The sequence below is a fragment of the Crocodylus porosus genome, unplaced genomic scaffold (assembly GCF_001723895.1).
Source record: "Crocodylus porosus isolate Cpor-Errol unplaced genomic scaffold, CroPor_comp1, whole genome shotgun sequence".
In the NCBI taxonomy this organism is placed as follows: Eukaryota; Metazoa; Chordata; order Crocodylia; family Crocodylidae; genus Crocodylus; species Crocodylus porosus.
This window is the reverse complement of record NW_017728922.1, coordinates 15,346,839-15,369,299: the sequence shown is the minus strand read 5'-3', so window position 1 is coordinate 15,369,299 and position 22,461 is coordinate 15,346,839. Positions and strand designations below refer to the sequence as shown.

The 22,461-nt window shown below is 47.2% G+C and overlaps 1 long non-coding RNA gene across 1 annotated transcript in view; it reads right to left on the bottom strand.

Moving 5' to 3' along the window:
• Positions 1-1,855: 1,855 nt before the first annotated feature.
• The window catches only part of LOC109313236, a 22,039-nt gene continuing 1,433 nt past the window's right edge, over positions 1,856-22,461 (bottom strand). Inside the window, exons 2-3 of the long non-coding RNA XR_002102003.1 lie at positions 12,993-13,002; positions 1,856-1,944 (exon numbers count right to left, since the gene is read on the bottom strand). This is a non-coding gene — a long non-coding RNA (uncharacterized LOC109313236). The remainder of the gene's footprint in view (positions 1,945-12,992; positions 13,003-22,461) is intronic.

The following is a 22,461-nucleotide window of genomic DNA, read 5'->3' as shown; positions in this document are numbered from 1 at the left end:
TTATCTGCCCTGGGCTGCCTGTCATGCAGTCCTTGATGGCTTGCTAAAACTCAGTAAGTGGCCCTCTGCCCAAAATAATCTCCCGCCCCTGCTCTGGGGTGTAACAGGCACAAATAACAGTGTATGGGGAGGGCTGAGAGACACCCCAGAGCTGGGAGCAACAGCCACATATAACATTTTATCACAGCCCTCACCATACATTGTTATACGTAGCCATTACACTCCAGAGCTGGGCGCACCTGGATCAGTCCTGGATTGACACAGTTGTCTTTGGAGAGATGAGGAGACAGTACCACAGTTTGCTACTGTTGTCGGTGTCAGCAGGAGCTGTCCTGCCAATGAGGGAACTGCCTAGGTGACCAGTGGGGCCACCCTAAAACCAGCACCCCAGCAAGGCTGATAGCTGAGGTGTAAAACCCCGGTGTGCACCCCTGTTGGAAAGCCCAATGGGCTGTGTGGTGAGAAAGGGTAGCAAAGGATGTGGGCACAGTGCTGGCATGGGCAGCTTCCCTGTCACTAGCTATGTTGGCTCCATTAATCCCCAAAGTCTGTGAGTGCCTAGCTCAGCTAGAACCCCCTTTTTGGGCTTTAAAATAGGCACCGTCAAAAAGGGGGTGGGGGTGGGGAAGAGGCAAGAAAGACTAGGTTTGGAAATGGTCTGGTGGCCAGCCAGGGCATCCACAACTTCCTGTCCATGTCACTGGGGGACTGTCCCAAAGAACCCTAACCACAGTCCTGCCTGGCTCAAAGCGTGGTTTGTGCATGTCAGGCTGCCAACTGACAGCACACACATGCCCAATGTACTAAATATATGGGCTTGAATAAGGAACCAGTTTTGGGATGGGATTATGGCTGGAAATTCTTCTTGGGCCACCCCACATCATGCCTCTGTGGCACTGGAGGACTATTCTGGACATATCTGACCAGAAACTTGCCAACCGAAAGCCCAATTTGTTTGTACGACACTGCCAACTGACAGCCTCCCCATGCCCGCTATACTAAGTATATGGTTCAAATAAGGAACTGTCTTTTGGGCTGAGATTAGAGACTGAAATCCTTTCTGGGCCATCTGACACCATGCCTGTGCAGCACCAGGGGACTCTCCTAGACATCTCTGGTCAGAGTCTTGCCCGGCCCAAAGCATGGTTTGTGCGTGCCAGGCTGCCAACTGACAGTCCCCCCATGCCCACTGTACTAAGTATACAGGGTCAAATAAATTCTTTATTTTGGGCTGGGATTAGAGGTGGAAATCTTTTCTGGGCCACCCCATGCCATGCCTCTGGTTTTTCTAGTTTTCTGTTTTTCATGGAACTGGGCTGTTTTTGGGCTGAGATTACAGCTGGAAATTCTTCCTGGTGCAGCCCATGTGGTCAAGGGTGTCCAAGAGAGTCCCCCAGTGCCACATAGGCATGGGGTAGCCCTAGCTCTGGACTGTAATAGCCACATATAACAGTGCATGGGAATGGCAGATATGTGCCCAGCTCTGGGGTGTAACAGCTGCATATAACAGTGTATGGGGGGGGTGGGAGCTGAGATGCACCCCAGAGCCGGGTGCAATGGCTACATATAACAGTTTAGCATAGCCCTCACCATACACTGCCAGGGCCCTTCACTCCTGATCCATAACCCCCCTCCCAGGAGTAGCGTGAAGTGGGTCCCAGACGGTTCAAAGCCCTGAGCTGCAGGCTTTCTGACCCCCCTCTGGGATGAAGTCTGGCAGCTCAGTGTGCAGATGGCACATGGGTGGTGTAACAGCTGCAAAGCAGGGAAAATCACATTTTTGGGCGTAAGTCAGATAGAGCCACGTTGAAAATTTAAAATGATAAAAACCCTCATGGAAGAAATTCAGGAACTAAAATAAAATATGTCAGAGGTGTTTTAAATTACCACGTAAAAAAAAAATCTAAAACGATAAAATCAGCTGATAACGTGGATACACAGACGCTATTTTTGTCACATGGACACAGGAAAAGTGTAATGTGGTAACAGAAGAGGTGTAATGTGGACAAGCGCCCTTATTGTGAAAGAGTTATGGCATCACTGAAATTAGACCAAGAGAGGCTGATTCTTTGTGCTGCTTTAGGTACCATCCATAAATTCATAAATTTAAAACTTGCCCAGTCTCTATACATTAAGACCAAGGGAAAGCAAGCTTCCTGATAAGAGAAAACTGCTTTTTAATTAATGTGTTTTAGATAGGTGGGGGAAGGAAGCTGCCATTTTTGAAGCCTCCTGTATATTCATGGGCTAACCATCTCAGAATATGCTGCTTCTTTGCTTTATAACACTTCAGTTTAGTTTTATTCCTCCAATGATAATTTAATGTCATATTTTCTCCTCAGTGAATCAATATTCAGATTCTCTAATTGGAGCTTATCTGTTCATTCAACCCTGGGCTAGGTTTGTTTAGTAGGTAAGAATATCAGACATTTACTTATTGAATCAGTGGAGCTGAACTTTGCAGAGTGACTTTTCATGGAGTGCAGCAGCACTGTGCTGTTGAATTATGTTTGTCGGGAACCAGCTCCCCTCCTTCCCCTGTTTCTCACTCACCCATGCTGGCTTGCTTCCTGAGCCATACTGCTACTCAGCTGAAGGTGGCTATTAGCAAGAAGTGCCTGCTGTTCCTCTCTCCTGAGGCAGGAAAACCAAAGCATTCCTTGTAATGAAGATGTGAAACTCTAAAGCACATCCTACCTCATGACTGGATCAGGAACAGGTCAGTGTCCCTGTTCCATACTACTTATAATTTGAAATCTCAGCAATGTCTCCATCATGTGGTCATTTCAGTTAAGGGATCTTCAGTCCAGGTTGAAAGCTATTTTTTACAAATTTGCTACTTCAAAGTCAACTCTCTGCTTATTTCTATTAGTAAAAATCACAACAACAAAGCTATCTGTGGCAGTAAACCAAGGAAGTAAGCAAGACATTGCCTGACATTTCAGACACTAAGCGGGAAATCACAAGAAGCAGTTTCAGTTCCTGGCATTAAACAGATTCTTATTGTGACCTTGGGCTCCAATTCTCTCTCTCTAGCTCATCCTCACATCTATTAATTGAGGTTAACAATACCTCCTAGGGATACGTTCATTAATGTTTAGGAATGGCTCTGATATTAAGGGAATAGCAGTCACCAAAAAAATTAACTAGATGGCTTTTTCTCATTGTATGACCACTGACTTCAGTGGAATTACACCAAGGGTGAACATGACCCATTTTGCCTAAGTTCTCCCCACCCCCCTAAAAACATTTAGGAATATTTTGAATCAATTCCTAAAGTCTGGGGCAAGCTAATTATACTTATTGCCTATGCCGCAAGGTACCTGAGACAACGAATATAACCTGAAAAGCACTGGGCTATTTTCTTGGATAGAAAGTCACAGTGATTTTACATGTGCTGATGAGACATCATGCTTAGATAAGCTGGCAGGAAGGACTGGGCAGGAGTGCACTGTGCTGCAGTGATCTCTGAGAGTGTTCTTACAATAGGATGCAGTAAACTACAACAGGGGCTGTAGCAGTTAATATCAGAGGCTGGGGAAGTGACAAGAAATAAAAAGCTCCCATACCAGGTTCAGACAGAATTGAGTTGGTGCCAGTGAGAACTAACTCTGATATTTTGAAAACAGGCAGAATTTTAGAAAGTGCCATCTCTGGACTTAATTACACAGAAGTTTCACTTCCACTCAGACACTGAACACACAAAGAATGAATCATAATCTTTCACACTACTTAAGGAAGCTCCTCTCAGAGGAAGGGATGTTATGTCATCCTCTGTTTCGACCCTACATATTTTCTAGGTAACTCATTGCTATTTCCTGGAAACACACATGAAAAGAACATAGCCATATTTATTGGACACAGCCTTGTTTCCTTTGCAGCCATTTATTTGGTCAAGATTCATGTCAAGTCTGTTTTTGTGAATGCACTCACATAAAAGCACTTTCTGCTATAGCATGCTGCTAAGAACCGAGTCATTGATGGAGCTACAGGTTGGGACTAATGGGAAAGGAAAGTTCTCCTTTCTTTGACCTAGCCAAGGTTTAATAATGATGAAAATATGGATCACAAAAAAGGTGTTGCCAGCCCACTCCCTGGAGAAGGGGATAAATGCCATGGCTTTGCTAGGGAAGGAGAGGAATGCTGGTGTCCAGCTGCAGAGAGGGCATAAGGCCACAGAGCTTGGGAGAACCATCAAATAGCTAATAAGCATAAATTAACTAGTTTGCAGAGGAGAAAAATATTCTCTCTGGGAAGTTAAAGTTGCTCCTTGTCCTAAATACCTGTTTGGCAGTACTGTTTCAAAAAGTTTTTGCTTGGATTCAGTACCAATATAAGGGAGTGGCTTCCCAGTCCTGGAATGTAAAGGGGCAGATACAAGGTTGCATCATAGTCCCTTGTGATAGCTCACTTTGTGTGACAAAATGGTATACCTGGCAAGGGAAACAACATGATCACCAAGGTGTTTTTCCTACTGGCAGGGGAAGATCATGAATGTGGCAGGGGGTAGTACCCTGACCGAGTTAATGCATAGTTAGCCTCCCCCTTTCACTTCCAGTCGGAAAAGATCTCATCTATACACCGACTTTATGGAAATGGGAGACTCCTCCCTAACTTGCTCCTGCAGCCATACGCCTGAGGGCAAGTGAAACTGGGGGGCATCTGAACCCCAAGCCTCTGAGCTTGAGCCTGCATATAGGATGCCAGTCAAAGGATTTGGAAGTATATGAAGCTCCAGATGGGGGTGGAGGATGCTTGGTGGTAGCAGGGCCACATATGGTTCTTGAATGACTCACACAGATTTTGGAATTGATTTGGCTGATTTGACTTGAGACAAAAATTTTCTTAACCATCTCCCTAGAAATATTGCCACTGAAGAAACTTTGGAGCATCCCATACATTGTGGGATGTGGGATGGACTGAAATTAGACCCAGATATTCAGAACTGCTCAGCTAATACCCAGACTGAAGAAAATACTTGGGAGCTGAGACCTTTTGAGAAACCAGCCTTAGGCCCCAGAGCTAATGCACAAAAAGGACAAGGCACAAGGAGCTTTTTGCTCACTTGCACTGCTTGGGCAGTTACAATTCTCTCTTGAGCACACTGACTGTGCCTGGATATTTCCTCAAGGAACCGGAAATGGGCTAAGCAAATTGGTCTTTGCTTGTATGCCTCTCTCAGTACTCCCCCTCTCTCCTCTCCCTCCCTCCTGCTTTCTCACTTATTGTCTTCTGCATCACTGACTCCACTTCATGCTTTGCTCTGTGCTGTCCTTTCACAGAATGTGATTAAGTGAACTTGGGTTCAGAAAAGCCTATGCTCAGTCTATATAGAACTTATTTAGTTAACCTATAAAGATGCATACCTAATCCACTTTCTCAGAGAAGGAAACTCATGCTGTGCCCTGCAGGTTGGTGCAGCAGCTGACAGCTACTGGAAACATAGAGCTGTCCTAAGGTCCGCTGCAGCCTGGAGATCTTACTGGAATAGCTCCATATTGCCTCTGATGCAGATGATGGCCTTGCTTGTAAAACCCTTTGGGAGCCTTTGGTACAAGAGTTACTATGCAAACCTATTCTAATTGCTACTTCCTGGTTAACATAGGACTCTGTTGCTTTCCTCAAATTAAAGCATGGAATCCAACCTGCTTGGGTTATTGTTTATGGAGAGAAACTAATTGCTCCCAAGGGTTTTTATAAAGAATTACAATCAGCTTGAATTCTAATAGGGGCTACAGTGCTGTTGCAATAAAACAAAGGTACTTACAGAACAGAGCAATGCACAAAGCAAAATTATTATGCAGGAGGAAGGGAGTATGGGAAGGAATGTAGTTGTTGTGCAGATTGTGCTTTTTTGCCCTGTAAGGAGGCAGGGAAGTCTTGCAACAAGGTTTTAGCATAAGCAAAATGGCCCAGATAAGTGAGGTACAGGTGTCTGATTTTTCAAATTATTGGCATCCATAACTCTTAGCTTTAGGGGAGTTTGTCTTTACCAATCAGTCTCCATAAGCCAGGATTCAATGAGTCCTTCATCTTCTGTTGCATTTTAACCACCTACCTGGCCCCCATTTTCTGTTCCTCCTCCCCAGATCATCACTACAAGAATTTTTTTCTTCTTCAAAGTACAGCAATATCAGTTTTTGCAGGAACTTGACTCCATGGCGCCTAGCATCAGTACACAGAAGGGGAGCATGAAATACCATGCGGTGTACTTTTTCATATGACTGCTGTGGCATACCCTTGTGGTGGAAAACCTGGTCTGGCCATTTCAGATATGAGCCATACCTGCATCCCAGATTTGTACCCTTCAGACCAGCAGACTACTCTGCACCTAATTCCCAACTGCCCTTGTAAAAAGATCACTTTCCAGAAAGGAATGGCAGTCACATCTGCTTGCTGCCGTGTCTTAATGTCTAGATTCTTGAACAGTGGATGGGAAATTGGAACAGGACCCTAATCCCACTCCTAATACAGACTTTTCCAAGGTCTAAAGTGAGTCCTTAAACCTGGGAGCTTGGGTGCCTAAGTAGTTTAAAAGGGCCCTCCAACAAAAAAAAAAAACCCAGTCAGGCTCTGGGAGTGCCGCGAGATGTGTGGGTGAAAGCCTGCTGTGCCCCTGCACCCCGAAGCCCCCCAGTGAGCCCCAACTGCTGCAGAGCGCCCCCACCGACCCCCCAGCAGCAGCTGGAGGTAAGCAGGGCCTGTGGTGGGAGGGACTAGCCCCAGCCTAGCTGCAGGGACGTGGCTAAGCTGGAGCCAAGGACGGTCTCACCCCACCCTGGCCCCTACTTCTCCCAGCCCCCCAGGGAGCCACGCGACCGGAGCTGCACAAACAGGCTGCATACACAGGCACACTTGTCTGCCTGGCACATGAGTTAGCATGGGAGTTTGTGCAGGAGGGCCAGAGGGAGGACCCGAGGCCCTGCCAGTGTACCCCCCTAGGCAAGCCAGTCCCAGCTGTAGCCAGCTCACCAGTGGCTGGACATGGATGGGCACACGCCACACCCCAAGGGTCCCCTCGGGGCCTGCAGCCCCCCCCCCCCGCCTCCTCAGAGACGGCCACCCAGACGGAGCCCATGGTTCCGGGCTCCACACAGCCGAAGCCCCTGGCTCTTGGCTGTGGGGGCTGCCTGTCACTTTTTCATGCTCTGGGGTCTGGGAGCATGGCCACCTCCCCTTGTGAGGTCTGCTCCCTTTTGGGGTCTCTGGCGCACCAGCTGGAGGAGCTCCAGGCCACAGGCCAGAAACTGCGTGCCATCAGGGACTGTGAGTGAGAGATAGACTCCTACTGCCAGGCCCTTCTCCCCTGGGAGGTGGAAGGTAGACCATGGCTGCCTTCCAGGACAAGGGAGGTATGAACCTCTTGCAGCTCCAGCAGAGCCTGCCAAGCTGCCAGCTCCCGCAGGCAACACAGGCTCAACTGCAGCTACTGCCCCCTGCTCTCCCCAAGACAAAACGCAAAGTCCTTGTTGTGGGAGACTCCATCCTGAGGGGGACTAAGGGTGCAATCTGCCACCCTGACCCCACAGCCCAGGAAGCAGTTTGCTGCTTCCTGGGAGCCTGTATCCGAGACATTGCAGAGAAGATCCCTGGGCTCCTCCAGCACACAGACCACTACCCTATGATCCTTGTCCATGTGGGCACCAATGACATCGCTCAGAACAATCCCAGCCAGGTCATGAAGTGCTACAGGGATTTGGGAGTGGGGCTTAAGGGGTTAGGGATACAGGTGGTATTCTCTTCAATCCTCTCAGTCTCGGGCTACGGGCTGTGGTGGGAGAGGAGGATCAAGGTAGTGAATCAAAGACTGCGGTGCTGGTGTCATCAGGAAGGCTTTGGCTTCCATGACCACAGTCTGCTCTTCAGTGAGAGAGGTGGCGAGCTGCTGGGAAGGGATGGCCTCCACCTCTCTCTGCTGGGGAGGAGGCTCTTCTCAGCCAGACTAGCTGACCTGCTCCACTGGGCTTTAAACTAAGCCCACCGGGGGATGGGGGGGACCACCGCCACTGCTGGCTCACTGAGCAACCCCTGCAAAGCCATCAGGTCAAGGCATTTAAGGGATCCCACCCCTGCCCCAGCCCTGGAGTGAGCTGTGGGCAAGGCAAGGGACCCCAAAGAGACACTTGCCTACCTGTGCACAAATGCCAGGAGCTTGGGGAATAAACAGGAGAAACTAGTCCTCCTGCTTAACACAAATAATTACGATGTTATAAGGATAATAGAGGCCTGGTGGGACTCCACCCATGACTGGGCCACAGGTATAGATGGCTATACTCTGCACTGCTCCAGACCTGCAGGGAGCAATCCAGGAAATCCAAGGCTGTGACAGAACTCCAACTAGCTACAAGTGTCAAGGACAATAAAAAGTCCTCTTTTAGATATGTGGGGAGCTGGAGGAAAAGCAAGGCCAACACTGGACCCCTGCTAAACCAGATGGAACAACAGGCAACCAATGCCCAGGAAAAAGCCAACTTGGTAAGTGAGAACTTTGCTTCGGTCTTTCACCAGTGCCATGGGATGCCCCTGCCCATTATGGGACAGCAAGGCCCAGGTGAGGGAAATTCCTTACACATCATCAGTGCTGACCTTGTGAAGGAACACCTTGAGAGGCTGGACACCGTCAGGTCAGCTGGCACTGACAGTTTATACCTCAGGATATTCAAGGAGCTGGCTAGCATCATAGCTCAGCCCCTGGTATGGATCTTCGAGAATTCCTGGCGCTGATAATTGGAAGAAAGCTAATGTGGTGCCTATCTTCATGAAAGGGAGGAAAGTGGATCCAGAAAACTATAGGCTCATCAGCCTGACCTCTATCCTGGGGAAGGTCTTAGAAAAGTTTATTAAAAAGGCCATCCTTAATGGACTTGCTGATGCCAACATCCTGAGGGATAGCCAGCACGGGTTTGTTGCCAGTAGGTCTTGCTTGACCAATCTCATTTCCTTCTATGACCAAGTGACCTATCACCTAGACAAGGGAGAAGAGATTGAGAGATTATCAAAGAGTCCATTCTTAACAGACTGGCCAATGGCAACATCCTGAGGGATAGCCAGTGTGGGTTGTTGCGGGTAGGTTTTACTTGACCAATCTCATTTCCTTCTATGACCAAGTGACCTATCACCTAGACAAGGGAGAAGAGATTGAGAGATTATCAAAGAGTCCATTCTTAACAGACTGGCCAATGGCAACATCCTGAGGGATAGCCAGTGTGGGTTGTTGCGGGTAGGTTTTACTTGACCAATCTCACTTCCTTCTATGACCAGGTGACCTATCACCTGGCCAAGGTGGAAGAGATTGATGTTGTATATCTTGACTTTAAAAAGCCTTTGAACTGGTATCCCATGTTCACCTCTTAGTAAAACTGGCTAACTGTGGCCTTGGGCACATCACGATCCGCTGGCTGGGGAATTGGCTCTGTGGTAGGACGCAGTGGGTGGTGGTTGATGGAAGTCAATCGTCATGGTGCCCTGTGACCAGTGGGGTCCACCAAGGCTCTGTCCTTGGGCCTATACTGTTTAACATCTTCATTAGTGATGTGGACATTGGTGTCAGAAGCGGACTGGCCAAGTTTGCCAATGACACCAAACTCTGGGGTAAAGTGTTCACACCTGAGGACAGGAGAATGATTCAAGCTGACCTTGATAGGCTCAGGCGATGAGAACCTAATGGTGTTTAACACCGAAAAATGCAAGGTTCTCCACCTTGGGAAGAAAAACCTGCAGCACGCTTATAGGCTTGGCCTTGCTACGCTGGCTAGCACTTCGAATGAAAGGGACTTGGGGGTTATGATTGACCACAAGATGAACATGAGCCTGCAGTGTGATACTGCTGTTAGCAAAGCAAGCAAAACATTTGCTTCCATTCACAGATGCTTCTCAAGTAAATCCCAGGATGTCATTCTCCCGTTGTTTTTAGCCTTGGTGAGGCCGCAGCTGGAGTACTGCATCCAATTCTGGGCTCCATGATTCAAAAAGGATGTGGAGAAGCTTGAGAGGGTGAAGAGGAGAGCTACATGTATGATCAAGGTCAGGAAAGCAGACCTTACGAAGAGAGGCTGAGAGCTATGGGACTCTTCAGCCTGGAAAATCACAGGTTGAGGGGTGATTTGGTGGCCACCTATAAGTTTATCAGGGTGCTTACCAGGATCTGGGAGAATGTCTGTTCACCAGAGCGCCCCAAGGGATGACAAGGTCAAATGGGTACAAACTCCTCCATGACCATTTCAGGCTGGGCATAAGGAAGAACTCCTTTACTGTCCGAGCCCCCAAGGTTTGGAATAGACTGCCACCGGAGGTGGTTCAAGCACCTACTCTGAATGCCTTCAAAAGACATCTGGATGTTTATCTTGCTGGGACCCTATGATCCCTGCTGACTTCCTCAATGATCTTCCGAGGTCCCTTCCAGCCCTAATGTCTATAAAATCTATGAAGTCTATGAAATCTATGAAACAGCAGTCACCTGATTGTTAGAAATGCTGAGCAGTCTCAGTTCCTACTGGACACAAGAGGCCAGACTATGTTTTGCTTTTTCCCTGTTGTAGTCAATTTTACCACAGTACAGTGACTAGGATGTCATGCCAAATGGGTAGCATTTTATACCCATTCTACACAGAGGTAAATGATTGTACAATGTGCAGGGCAATGGAATATGGAGCTCTGTGCCCATAAAGTGTATTGCCCATGGACAATCTTCCCTCTAAAAGCACTAAGTACTCTCATCATTACAGTGAGGGAAGGGATGCTTTTCCCTCCAGATTGTAATGGCACAAGGCAGCTTTCTTCCCCAAGCTTCAGGCAGTCTTCAAAATCACTTAGCCTGCTGAATATTCCAAATACAGCACAGCAACTGCTCTGTCAAATGTACCAGGTGGGATTATGCCAGATGTGCCGCTGAATGCTCCAGGTACAGTATACCTTCTGCAAGAGCTGTGAGCCTGACTATCCTGAGGCCTTGATTCTAAATTACTATCTAGTTACAACATGCTGGGGCAGCAGGCCTCTAGCAAGGAAAGGGTTAAGTCATTTTCTACTGTTCATTTGAACTGATAAAACCTGCAATGAGACAAGTCACTGATGAAAGGATGCACACTGCCTATAATTGTTTTTTAAATTAAATTAGGGACTTCAGACTCTCACTTAGTGTGCAATAAAAACTTGAACATCCCATTGGAGCCTGAACTGAGTGCTTCAAAACATTTGCCCTGAGCAAACACTATATGCTGATGGAAAGAGGAGTCTTCTAAAAGAGAAACATGATTTCAGGGAACATCTACAGCACGGTGATTTACTGAGGTTTGTACCGCGGTGATTTACCAAGATCTGTACCATGCCACACCACACCACACCACAGGTTTCTAACCAATTTCAGTAGCGCCCTTGACCAATTCCTACGAAAGAAAGGTGACAAGCCCATTCTGTAAGAAACATTCACAAACCTACTTTGGATATTAATTTTTGCATCATATTAATTTTGCATAACTATCAAACCCCAATGCTCTGCCTTAAATGCAAAGAACTAGCTGCTAAATGTAGTGTACAAGGACCACACAGAGTCAAGGAAAACACCCACCTGTCACAAGTTTAACGGTGGAAATAATTGGTTTATATGCATTTATCCCTGCATGTAATTATCAGCTCCATTTAATGTTTGATTTTAAGGAAGTCCAAGTCCATTGTTCTGCTGATTTTCTCTCTCGTATGCATACATATATATACATGTACTTCCATACACAAACACACACGTGTGTATATTATATATAACATATATACTGTTATATACACCTTTTCCATCTATTAAATCTTTTTAATAGCTCTTTCTCCCACACCTCTCAATTCCAGACTCATTGGCATAAGGCTAGGTGCAGCTACGAAGAGGCTGACATTTGTCTTTGAGTAATTTGTGGTGGAATTTTAGTTTGCTTGATGTAGTCATTTTGTTCCCTGTGCTGCTGTGACATTAATTACTGTTAAATATTCTTATCTGTTACATACAGTTCTGTTTAGATAAAGGTCAGTGTCTGAACCCATGACAGTGCCTGTTGTTGCCGTGAAGTGGAACCAATCCATCACTCCCTACCTTTCAATACCCTTGTCTTACTTTGAGTCCATTTTTCATTAATTTAGACTCAGTAGATAGACATTAAAAAATGCAAAAATGCCTTGGCTGCTCTGATCGGTGCTCAGATATGAAATTATTAGCTCAGTTTGTGCCAGCTGCACAGGAAGGTCAGATAATATCGCCCATGCACATCTAGCACTGGCAGCTCATTAAAGAGCCATGTGGCTGCCTGTGGTAAAAAAATATTTCCTTCTTTAATTAAAAGTCAGCTTTGTCTGGAACAGCAAAGGCTAAGATTTGTCACAGTCTTTGCACAGGAAGGCTTCTTCCTGGCCTATAGGTACTGGGATAAAAAGATAAATAGCTCCATCTTTCTTTTACCATAGTCCCAGGAACTGAAGGGAAGAATCCCAGCTTTTGCAGCCATTTCTTCCTTCACTTGCTAAAGTCTACTGATTTACTGAGTGCCCAACAGCACTGTTCCACTGCTGTAGCTACTTAGGTCATCGATGAGCAGCTGTGCTACAAATAGGGGTATTGTTACATATTACACTTATATCATGCGTACTGTACTTATGACACTAGTACTTCAGTATTCAGAGAGTGAAGCATGTACCATTGCAGCTTAGTAAAGTTAGGCCTTTTCTAGCAAGGAGTATCTCCAGATTGTACCTAACATGATTTAAGCTAATACTGGACTTCTTCACAGAGATAATAGGATTAGGGGACTCTGGTGCAGTAGGGAAGGTCAGAGCCCGACAAAGCATGCATCAGTCTTGCTGGCAGTGACACTGGGAATGACACTGGCATGGCACAGGAGCTGGTCCCAGACCCTGCACTGCAAGGAGCCAGTTCAGGGTTCTGGTGTAGTGCGGAGGCTGGGACTGGCTTTCAAGTCATGCCTGTGTCAATCTCAGCCACTGCACCACACAAAAACCTTGAACTAGCTCCAATGTGATCCCAAGACTGAAACTGAAAATCAGATGATGTTTGGTCTCAGCTCTGGGATTGCACTGGAACCATTTTAAAATGCTGGTGCAGTACTACAGTCCATATTTAACATTACCATGCAATTGCTCAGAAACTTTTCTAAGCTATATTAATGTTTAATATGACCTAAATGTAACATGTGCTAAATGTAATTATACTATAGGAACCTTCTGGTTAGGCTACCAAGAAGGTCATTTGGATACATGCCCCAGTGCTGTAGGATGGGGGGTGGCAAACAGGGCAACTGTGGCAGGCCAGTAGGGGGTGCTCCTGTGCTGAGCCACCCGCCTCACTGTGCCTAGCCAAAAACCAAGCTTCAAGTGTCTCCATTGGGGCACCTACATATAGCCAACCCCCTTCCTGAAGCACACCTGCAAGCCTGGGGTAGCATTGCCACCACCTGGACTCTGGTCTTTGTCTGGGCCCTGTGCCACCCGGGATACACAGACCCTGTAGAACTTGGGATCTTGGAGTGGTTCTATTAGGCTGAAGCATAGAAAGTAGCCTCCTTTAGTCAGCCAAGTGAAGGGAGCAAAAAGGCATACCCAAACCCTCTCAAACACGTACCACAAGGCTGGCTAATGGATAGCTTTATTGGGTACCAAGGGCAGACTTGAGGATAGGTACAAGTCAGAGAAGTATTAAAAAAAAATACCAGAGCAAACGGAAATGGCTTGGTAGCCTTTTGACAAGTGACTAAAACACTAGGTTCAAAGTTTCCCGCTACATTTCATGTAAGTTACTCACAATTCCATCCAGGGGCTGACTAAGCATGCTCTAGAGGCCTCACAACTAGCTGGCTGTGTCCCCAAAACATGTCTTTCCCTCTTCCAGGAAGAAGGGACCTTATATATCTCTGTCGTAACCTCATCACTAAGTTTCCACCAGAAGCAATCCCACTGGAGGCTGACCAGTGCTTCCAAATGACATAAGACTGACCAGATGAAAGAACTAGTCACGTGACCTGCAAGGGCAGGAAACTGAAACAAAGGCAGCAGGTCCCTCCTCCCTTAGGAATGTCTCCAGCGCAGGTCACAGCTCAGTGGTAAATGAAACGGATGGAGGGAGGTGCTGCCTGCTTACAACAGTAAAGCAGACTGGGGGCGGGGGGTGATTCCTCCACAGAGATTGCCCCAGGTGCCAAAGCAAAAGGGGACCAATAGGTGCTGCCCAGCTAAGGTAAGATGCAGGATGGAAGGGGGGTGCAGGGACAGGGGGAGTGTGGCTCCTGCCACTGTGTGCACTCCCGGGCAGGCATGGGGGGGCACATGCCCCCCAGATCTGTGCATGCAATGAGGGCAGGCAGCTGCTGCAGGCTTTGCCCTGAGTACTGAACTTCTTTGCCATGGTACTGCATGCCCCACCCCTTCACCCTACCACATATCCCATTAATTAGTCCTCTTTCTTATGCAGAGGAATCCTGCAGATGTTGAATATGTGTAGACGTAGAGGATTATTTTCCGAATATAGTAGCATGAAACAGATCCCACCTGTGACAGACACCAGAGAGGCTGTGTTTTCTTTTTGCTGTGGCAACACTAATTTAATTTGTGCCATTTAAATTGGAATTGTGAGTTGTCCCAGCGATAGCGAGAAGCAGGACCGGGGAGCTCTGCCCGCAGGGCTCGGTGCCATAAGAAACACCAAAATAGAGAAAGAAAGGCAAAGCATTTACTTACCTGCGGGAGGAGCAACGCCAGAACACTGAAGGGAAAAGCCCATGTGGTTTACAAGCCACACCTTTATGCAATTAAGGCTGGTAGGTGATGTCACAAGAATAAAAGCAGCTGCTGGCAGTAGGGAGGGGAGAGTGAGTAAGGAGATGGAGGCTCTCCGCGCCGGCAACAGACAGAGCCAGAGTGATCAGGGATTGCCCAGACAGCAAGCGGCAGCGGAGGCTTCAAAGGATCTCCCCATCCGGGGTACTGAGACTGAGCCCCAAAAGGGGAGGAGCATTTGGGGTGACTCACCCCTAAAACTGCCAGAGAAGCACGGTGGTGGCATCGTCGAACAACGGCATGACGGGTGCAGTGACCTGGAGGGGGAGGCTGAAGCCAGCCCCAAGTGAACAGGAGTTTCCCTGCATGGTCGTTCCCAGGTACTAGGTCAGGGAGCTGGGCTGGGGGCAGAAAGGGAATGGGGACCCCAAGGGACCAGCGTCGAAGGAGCACTGCCAAGCACAGGCAGGAGGTCTTGGAGAGCCAGCTGATAGGATGTTGGACTGGAAGGCCTTTTGGGCTTTCTCCTATTTTTTTTTCTTCTTTTCTTCATTTTATTTTCTTTACCCTTGCCCAACAGGGGCACCCTCACCGGCTCCAGGAATAGAGCCGACCCACTCAGCGGGGTTCCAGACCTAGGGCCTGAGGTGACTGACCATGCTTCTCCAAGGAGCAGGGGGAATATCACCTAAGGCCATAAAGAGCAACGATAGTACAGAGCATGTGTGAGGAATATCCACTCTAGAAGGGTGGCTGTTTCAAGACCAGGTGTCCTGCCAGAGGCTGGTGTAAGGTTGGGGTGTAGGAGAGGTGGAGCCCCACAAACATCCCACAAGCAGAGTGGTCATCCCTGAGGGGAACATCAAGGTTGAACCCCACACTGACTTAACATTCAAAGACATGGCAGGAAAGGCCAGGAAAGGCCAGAGGGACAACCAAAGACCATCTTGGGGAACCCACGAAGCTAGAGAGTATACATCCTCTACTATCTGTGCCAAGGTGGCACACGAGCAGGTGTTCAAAGCCAGGCATGAGTCTTTCCTGTAGCCATGCACACACGTAGTTCACTTGTACACATTGGCAATGTGTAGGGGTTGCACGTGGGTGCACATGAGATTAGTGGTGCACCCCCTGAGATTGGCCACCGCTGCTGGTGGTGCCTGTGGGCGGATGCTGCTCACCATCCCCGCCTTGCTGCTAACGCTGCTGGTGGCATCTGAAGGCAGCCGCTCCTCACTGCCAGCCACTGCCACCGCTGCTGGCAGTGTTGCAGGAGATTGCCAATTGCTGGTTGGCACCTGCCACCCCCTCCCCCCCTCACCACCAACACTGCCACAGCTGCCTGCAGGAGCTCCCCACTTGGCCCACCTCCACTGCTGACACTGCTGCGACTGCCTGTGGAAGCTCCCTGCTCACTGCCACCATGCCCCCACTGCCTGCAGGTGGTCACCGTTCCCTCCTAGCCTCAGGAGGCACATGGCATTCATGCTTGTATGTCAAACAATACCAGATTCTTGGCTGACTACATGAGTTGCTGGCTTGCTGGAAGTGAAGAAGCTAGCCTGTGAGAGATGCAACCTTATGTGGCTCTTTCTGGGGACAGGACAGTCATACAATCTTACAGCAACATATGTCAGTACAGTCTAAACACCAGAATGCAAAACATTTAGTCTAAAATAGAAACCAACACTAAGCAGCCACAATTCTAGGGTCATCTTACACTAGGAGGTATTTAGTGGGCATGTGTGTGTTGGGGTAGGGAGGGGTCACCAGGCTCAAAGTTCTATATAACCTATTTTACTGCTTGGTTGAGATAAATGTGTTTTCAGGCCTCAATCCAGCAAAGCACTTAAGTGCTTAATGAGAGCCTTAATGAAGTCAATGGAGCTTCCCTGAGTGTTTAAATTGAAGCATTTTCCTGAATCAGGATGGTAAGAAGACTTAGAGTATGGAACAAAGGATCCAAATTTACAAGATCAGATCTTACCTCACATAGGCACTGCGAGGACAGGCACATTAACAAGTGGGAGATGTGCAAATAATTAATGAGCCACAAGCAAAGGGTGGCATGACATTATTTTACATAGATTATTCTTTGAGAAATAATAGACTAGGTTGACTGAAACTATTTGTGATTGTCCCAGGGACGCTGGATTAGGCAACGGGGAAGCCACACCCATAGGCAGACCCCAGACAAAGGACAAAGGGAAAAACCTACCTGCTGCAGGGCTCCAAAGACATGAAGAGGCATGTTGGGGAAAACCACCTGTGCAGTTATCAGCCGTGCTCATCTACAGCTGGAGTTGGGTGACGTCATCAAGAGACATTACTCGGTGGGGATAAAAGCCAGCTCTGGGAGCGCAGGAAGAGGGACACCCTCAGCAACAAAGAGCACAACAGGGAGCCTCTGTGGAGGAGGCTCCCAGTGCCAGCAGGGAGCCAAAGAGCTGGCAGGGGTGGATCAGTGAGCTGGTGGGGCTGGACAAGAGATCAGCGGCAGCGGCAGCAGCAGCTGCCAAGTGCAGTGGTAATGGGTGGAATGGAGGCGTTGAGCTAGAGAGAGCTCACGCAGGAGCAGAAGGAGACCCTGATCAGGGCAGGAGTAAGGGTCCCAGCCCGGAGGACGCACTCACCAAGGGCACCGGGGAAGTGGAGTTGGTAAGCCCACGGCACTAGGGTGCCTTTCCTTCCCCCCACACCGTTCCTTCTTCTTTTTTTTCCTTATTGTGTTTTCCCCTCACTATTTTGTTCGATCTTGGTCTTCATTGGTGGGGTTTGGGGGTCCTCACCGGTGGGCTTGTGGCATGGTGGTGGCATAGATTCTTTAGTTTTCCTTTTTTTTCCTCATTTTGTTTTCTTTCCCCAACTCAGACATTTTTCCGCAACAAAGGGGACAAAGGTGCTGAGGAGGACATCATCCAACGGTCAGTTGCAAAGAGATCCAGTGGCTCATCTCAAAGGGTGGCATACGACCAGGGTGTAGGGAAGGTTGGAGCCCTGCAGACACTTGCCAAGGTATGTGACAACTCTGGAGGCACCCTCAAAGGAGACCCCACTGAAGATCCATCTGAAGTCATGGCAGGAGAGTTTGGGGGCCACTCTGAAGGTGATTGAGAAACCCTCTGGGGCCTATACAAGGCTCCTTGGTGCGTAAGGCCAGCTGCCCATGCAAAGGCGGCATGGGAGTGGATCATTGAGTGGAGGTGGGCACAGTGATTTTGGCTTGAATTCAAAGAAGGGTCTTGGCAACTATTTTAACATTTTATTTCAAAATCATATTTTATTTTGTATTTTTTTTTAGTTTGCATGAGAAAAACAAACAAATGCAATTATTTCAGGTCAACGTAAAATGAATGTTTTTTCCAATTTTTGGTTCATTCACTGAACTGAAAAATCAATTATTCACACTTTCGAGGTATATCAACAGAACACACATTTAGGAATAAAAGGCAGCATGTTTCAGCTGAAATACTGCTCAATAAATATGGAATTGGAGATCAAAAAGGAGCAAAGAAACAACAAAGGTAAGGATTTTTGAGTATTTCTATATTTGAACATCATTCCTTCACCAACTGCCAATAAAATAAAGGCAGGTATAATTTCTAGGGGGGGGTCTGTAAACACAAAAGGCCATAAACCAGGTACTCCCCACGCATGTCAGTGGCATGTATGTAGGCACATAACTAGTTTTTTAGCACCTGTGCTCAGATTGGGATTCTGTGGGCTTCTATATACATGACAGATCTCTGCTCTGATGTGTCCTAATTAGCACACGCCAGAGCAGTCTTAATTAATCGAGTCTGCTGTGAGTTTGCTGGAGTGTGCTAATCAGCATGCTCCAGCAGCCTCCATGTCATGTGTATTCAGCATCCCCACATATCAAAATGGCGGCAGGGTCACTATAACTAAAGCTCGTAGAATGAACTTTAATTAAAGAGCCCCACTGCCATTTTGAAGTGCAGGATGCTGAATAGATGAGACTCTGTGGACATTTTAAATTAGAGCAGCTCTTTCAACCACTCTAACTAAAGTGGGCCCTCCACCCCAGAGCCCATGTATAGACACCCTGTACCCCCACAAGGAAACATAATTACCCAGTGCATATACCTGGTAGAAAACAATCCTACCATCTTTTAGTCCAGTGGTTCAGACACTTGCTCAGCAAGCGAGATTCCAGTTCAAAGCTCTGCACCCCATGAGAGAGTTGGAATCTACACACCTTGCTTTCTAGCCATGAAGCCACCAGCTAGGTATTATTCATCCCAACTCTCCTTGTTAAGCTGACATTCATTGGATAAAATGGATTAACAGCATTGGGAAAGTTTCTTCTCTATTGTGAGTGGGGGCCCAGGCTAAAACCCAGGGCCCCCTTTCTTCTAGGGCAGCACCTGCCCACAAAACCTCTGTCATTTCCCCCCCAAGTCACACATCTGGCCTTTCCTTGGCTGTGCAGTAAGTCAGTTTCAAGAGGAGGGCTACAGAGTACTAGTAGGTAAGAGAAATCCTCTCTGAGTCAGGGGCCTAGAACTGGGTCTTCTGCTTTATTAGTGAGTGTTACTACTACCAGGCTATTGAGCTAAAAGGCAGGAGAAGCTTGCACTCAGTTGTGGTGTTTCTCCAGCTTCTATTTGCAGATTTACTTGGATGTATACACATAGCTGGGCAATTCTGTTTCCCTTGGATGGCAGCCCCACTGGAGCACAGCCATACCGAGTATGCTAAGTATATTAGCACAAGCAATTCTGAATCCCCAAAAATGCATTTAATTGTTACACAGCTCTATACCTGTCACTTAAGTATGTGACCAGTGAATAGGGCTTGGTCCAAAGAGCCTTATTTCATGTTCCTTTCATGAACCAATGAAATTATGCTGTTGAAAATATGAGGGAGATGAATCTTAGAAAAATTCCTATCGGGCATTTGGGCAGCTTGAACATATTGCATTTCATTTTGATGGTGTAAATGAGAGAGGACATCCTGAACAGTGGGCCTAACTTTAACGTAAACCTGGTTTAGGTGAGATAGGAATCAGGGTACAGACAAACAGTTTACTATGTGGTAAAAGGGGGCCAGGTTGTACTATGCATCAACTGTTCTGTGGTAAGTGCCCATGGCACTACTTTCATTCGACAGTAAATGGAACTCAGTCCAGTGTAGCTTAACCTGCAGTGAAACAGGGGCAAGAAACCATGTTTTAGCTTGGTAACAATAACTGTGGAGCAACTGATATGTCATAAACCCCAGGTCTCTGCCTGGCTAATAAAATGTTGATCTGGCCTCGGGACAAGAAGTGGAACAAAATGGATTTTTTGGTTCACTGGAAATTCTGGAAAATAACAACAACAACAAAGAAAGGTATTGACCCAACATGAACAATTTTCAAACTTTTTTGACAGAGAATTCAAAAAAAAAAGTCATTTCAGGTTGAATGATTTCATTTTGAGCCCAAACAGACTCTAGCAGTCTTTCACATTTTTCGTTTTTTTAAAATTAAAATTGATGGATATTTTTCTTTTCAGACAGAAAATTCCATCCAGTTCTGCACAGGGCTCTGTGGAAGGAAGAGAATAGACAGTGGTTTTCTGTAAGTTTGTCAGGCTACTTATGCATAAAGGGCTTAAGAAACTCCTTTGTTAAGGTCTATGGTCCTTGCTTCACTGCTATAGTGGTATGAATCTAAAACAACTCTGGAGAAGTAGACTAGATTTTTATCAGATTATGATAAAGGGGGTGAAAATCGATCCCAAATGTTTAAAAATATAGCACAATCAGTTGCTGAACCTAGGATGCCTCCAAGTTTGGGACAGGGTGTTGTGTATAGGGGCAAGCAGAAATTCAAGGGTAGCAAGAGGTATTTGTAGAGTGCTTGAAGACAAAAACAGAATCAGTTTATTTGTTTAGCCAAAGACTTTCCAGTGAGTGAGACTGAAACCTTCTCACACATGCTGCTTACATGACTGACAGGCTCCTACCAGCTGCAGGAGTCAGATTTCCCAACTGAACACAGGAGCTTCCCTCTCTCCTATCCCCATCTCAGGCTTGTATCTTTGCTTTTTAATTCTTTTTAGCTGCAGCATGAAATGGAATAATGTGTAGGAATGTGGTGAAATGGCAGGGGTGAAAGTGGATGCTTCTGCTGAAGTTTGCCTTGCTTTGACATCAGCTACCCGCCATTTCATTGTGAGGTGGGCTTACTGATTCCTCCCTGACAGGTCTTTCTTTGTTTTTCTGTTGCTGTATATTATAGGTATTAGTGGAATGTACTGAAACTCAGCATAAGCAGCACTTTCAAGGTGGTATGTCAAGTATATGAAGTAGTACTGAAAAATCTATATCCAGCTGCAGGATTTTGATACGCAAACTTGTATCTTGCCAGGGAGTAAAGGGGTGGGAGGAGAGAGCAGGGATGAGTATCAAATTTATATCTTCTTGGAGCAACACCCAGGTACCAATTCTGTTTAAAAGAAAATTTTCAATGCCAGAAGTCATAAGAATAGCCATGGAGTTTAATTAAGCACCAGTTGTAGTCAGCTCCCCTTCCTCTAGAGCAGCAGTGGCTAACCAGAGGCATGGGTGCCACAAGTGTCCCACGGGTGTTGAGGAAGCTGGCGGGGTCATTGCTGTGCCCTTGGCCTGGCTGTACGAGCAATCATGGTCATGGGCCAGGTGCCCGGAGATTGGAAACTAGTTAATGTGGTCCCCATTTATAAGAAAGGGAGAAAGGAGGACCAGGAAACTATAGGCCCATAAGCTTCACATCGGTCTTGGGGAAAATCCTTGAAAAAATTATCAAGGATCACATCTGTGAGGGGCCAGCAGGGGAGATCATGCCCAGGGTAATCAACATGGGTTCATCAAAGGTAGGTCCTGCCAGACCAACCTGATAGCCTTTTATGATCAGGTAACTAAATCCCTGGATGATGGTGTCGCCGTGGACGTAATCTTTCTGGACTTTAAGAAGGCCTTTGACTCTGTCTCTCACCCTATTCTCATTAATAAATTGAGCAACTATGACAGTTGGATGGGTCAAAAATTGACTGATGGGGTGCACCCAGAGAGTGGTGGTGGACGGGTTGTACTCGACCTGGTGGGATGGGAACAGTGGGGTCCCCCAGGGCTTAGTCCTGGGGCCTACACTGTTCAACATCTTCATCAGTGACTTGGACAAGGGGGTGGAAAACACGTTGTCCAAGTCTGCTGATGACACCAAGATGTGGGGAGAGGTAGGCATGCTCCAAGGGAGAGAGGCTGCAATTAGATTTAGACAGACTACAGAAGTGGATGGATGGTAATAGGAAGGGCTTCAATGCAGATAAATGCAGGGTGCTGCACCTGGGGAGAAGGAATCCACGGCATACATACAAGCTGGGGAGCTCCTCCCTTGTGAGCACAGAGGTGAAAAGGAATCTTGGAGTCATTATTGACTCCAAGATGAACATGAGCTGCCAATGCCAGCCCACAGCCAGCAAAGCCAACCGCACCTTGTCATGCATCCAAAGATGAATCTCAAGCCAGTCCAGAGAGGTGATACCCTCCTGCTATGTGACATTGGTCCAGCCTCAATTGGAGTACTGTGTCCCGTTCTGGGCACTGCACTTTAAGAAGGATGTGGCCTGCCTTGAGAGGGTTCAGAGGAGGGCCACCCGCTTGGTTGGAGGGCAACAGGACAGGCCCTATGAGGAGAGGCTGAGGGACCTG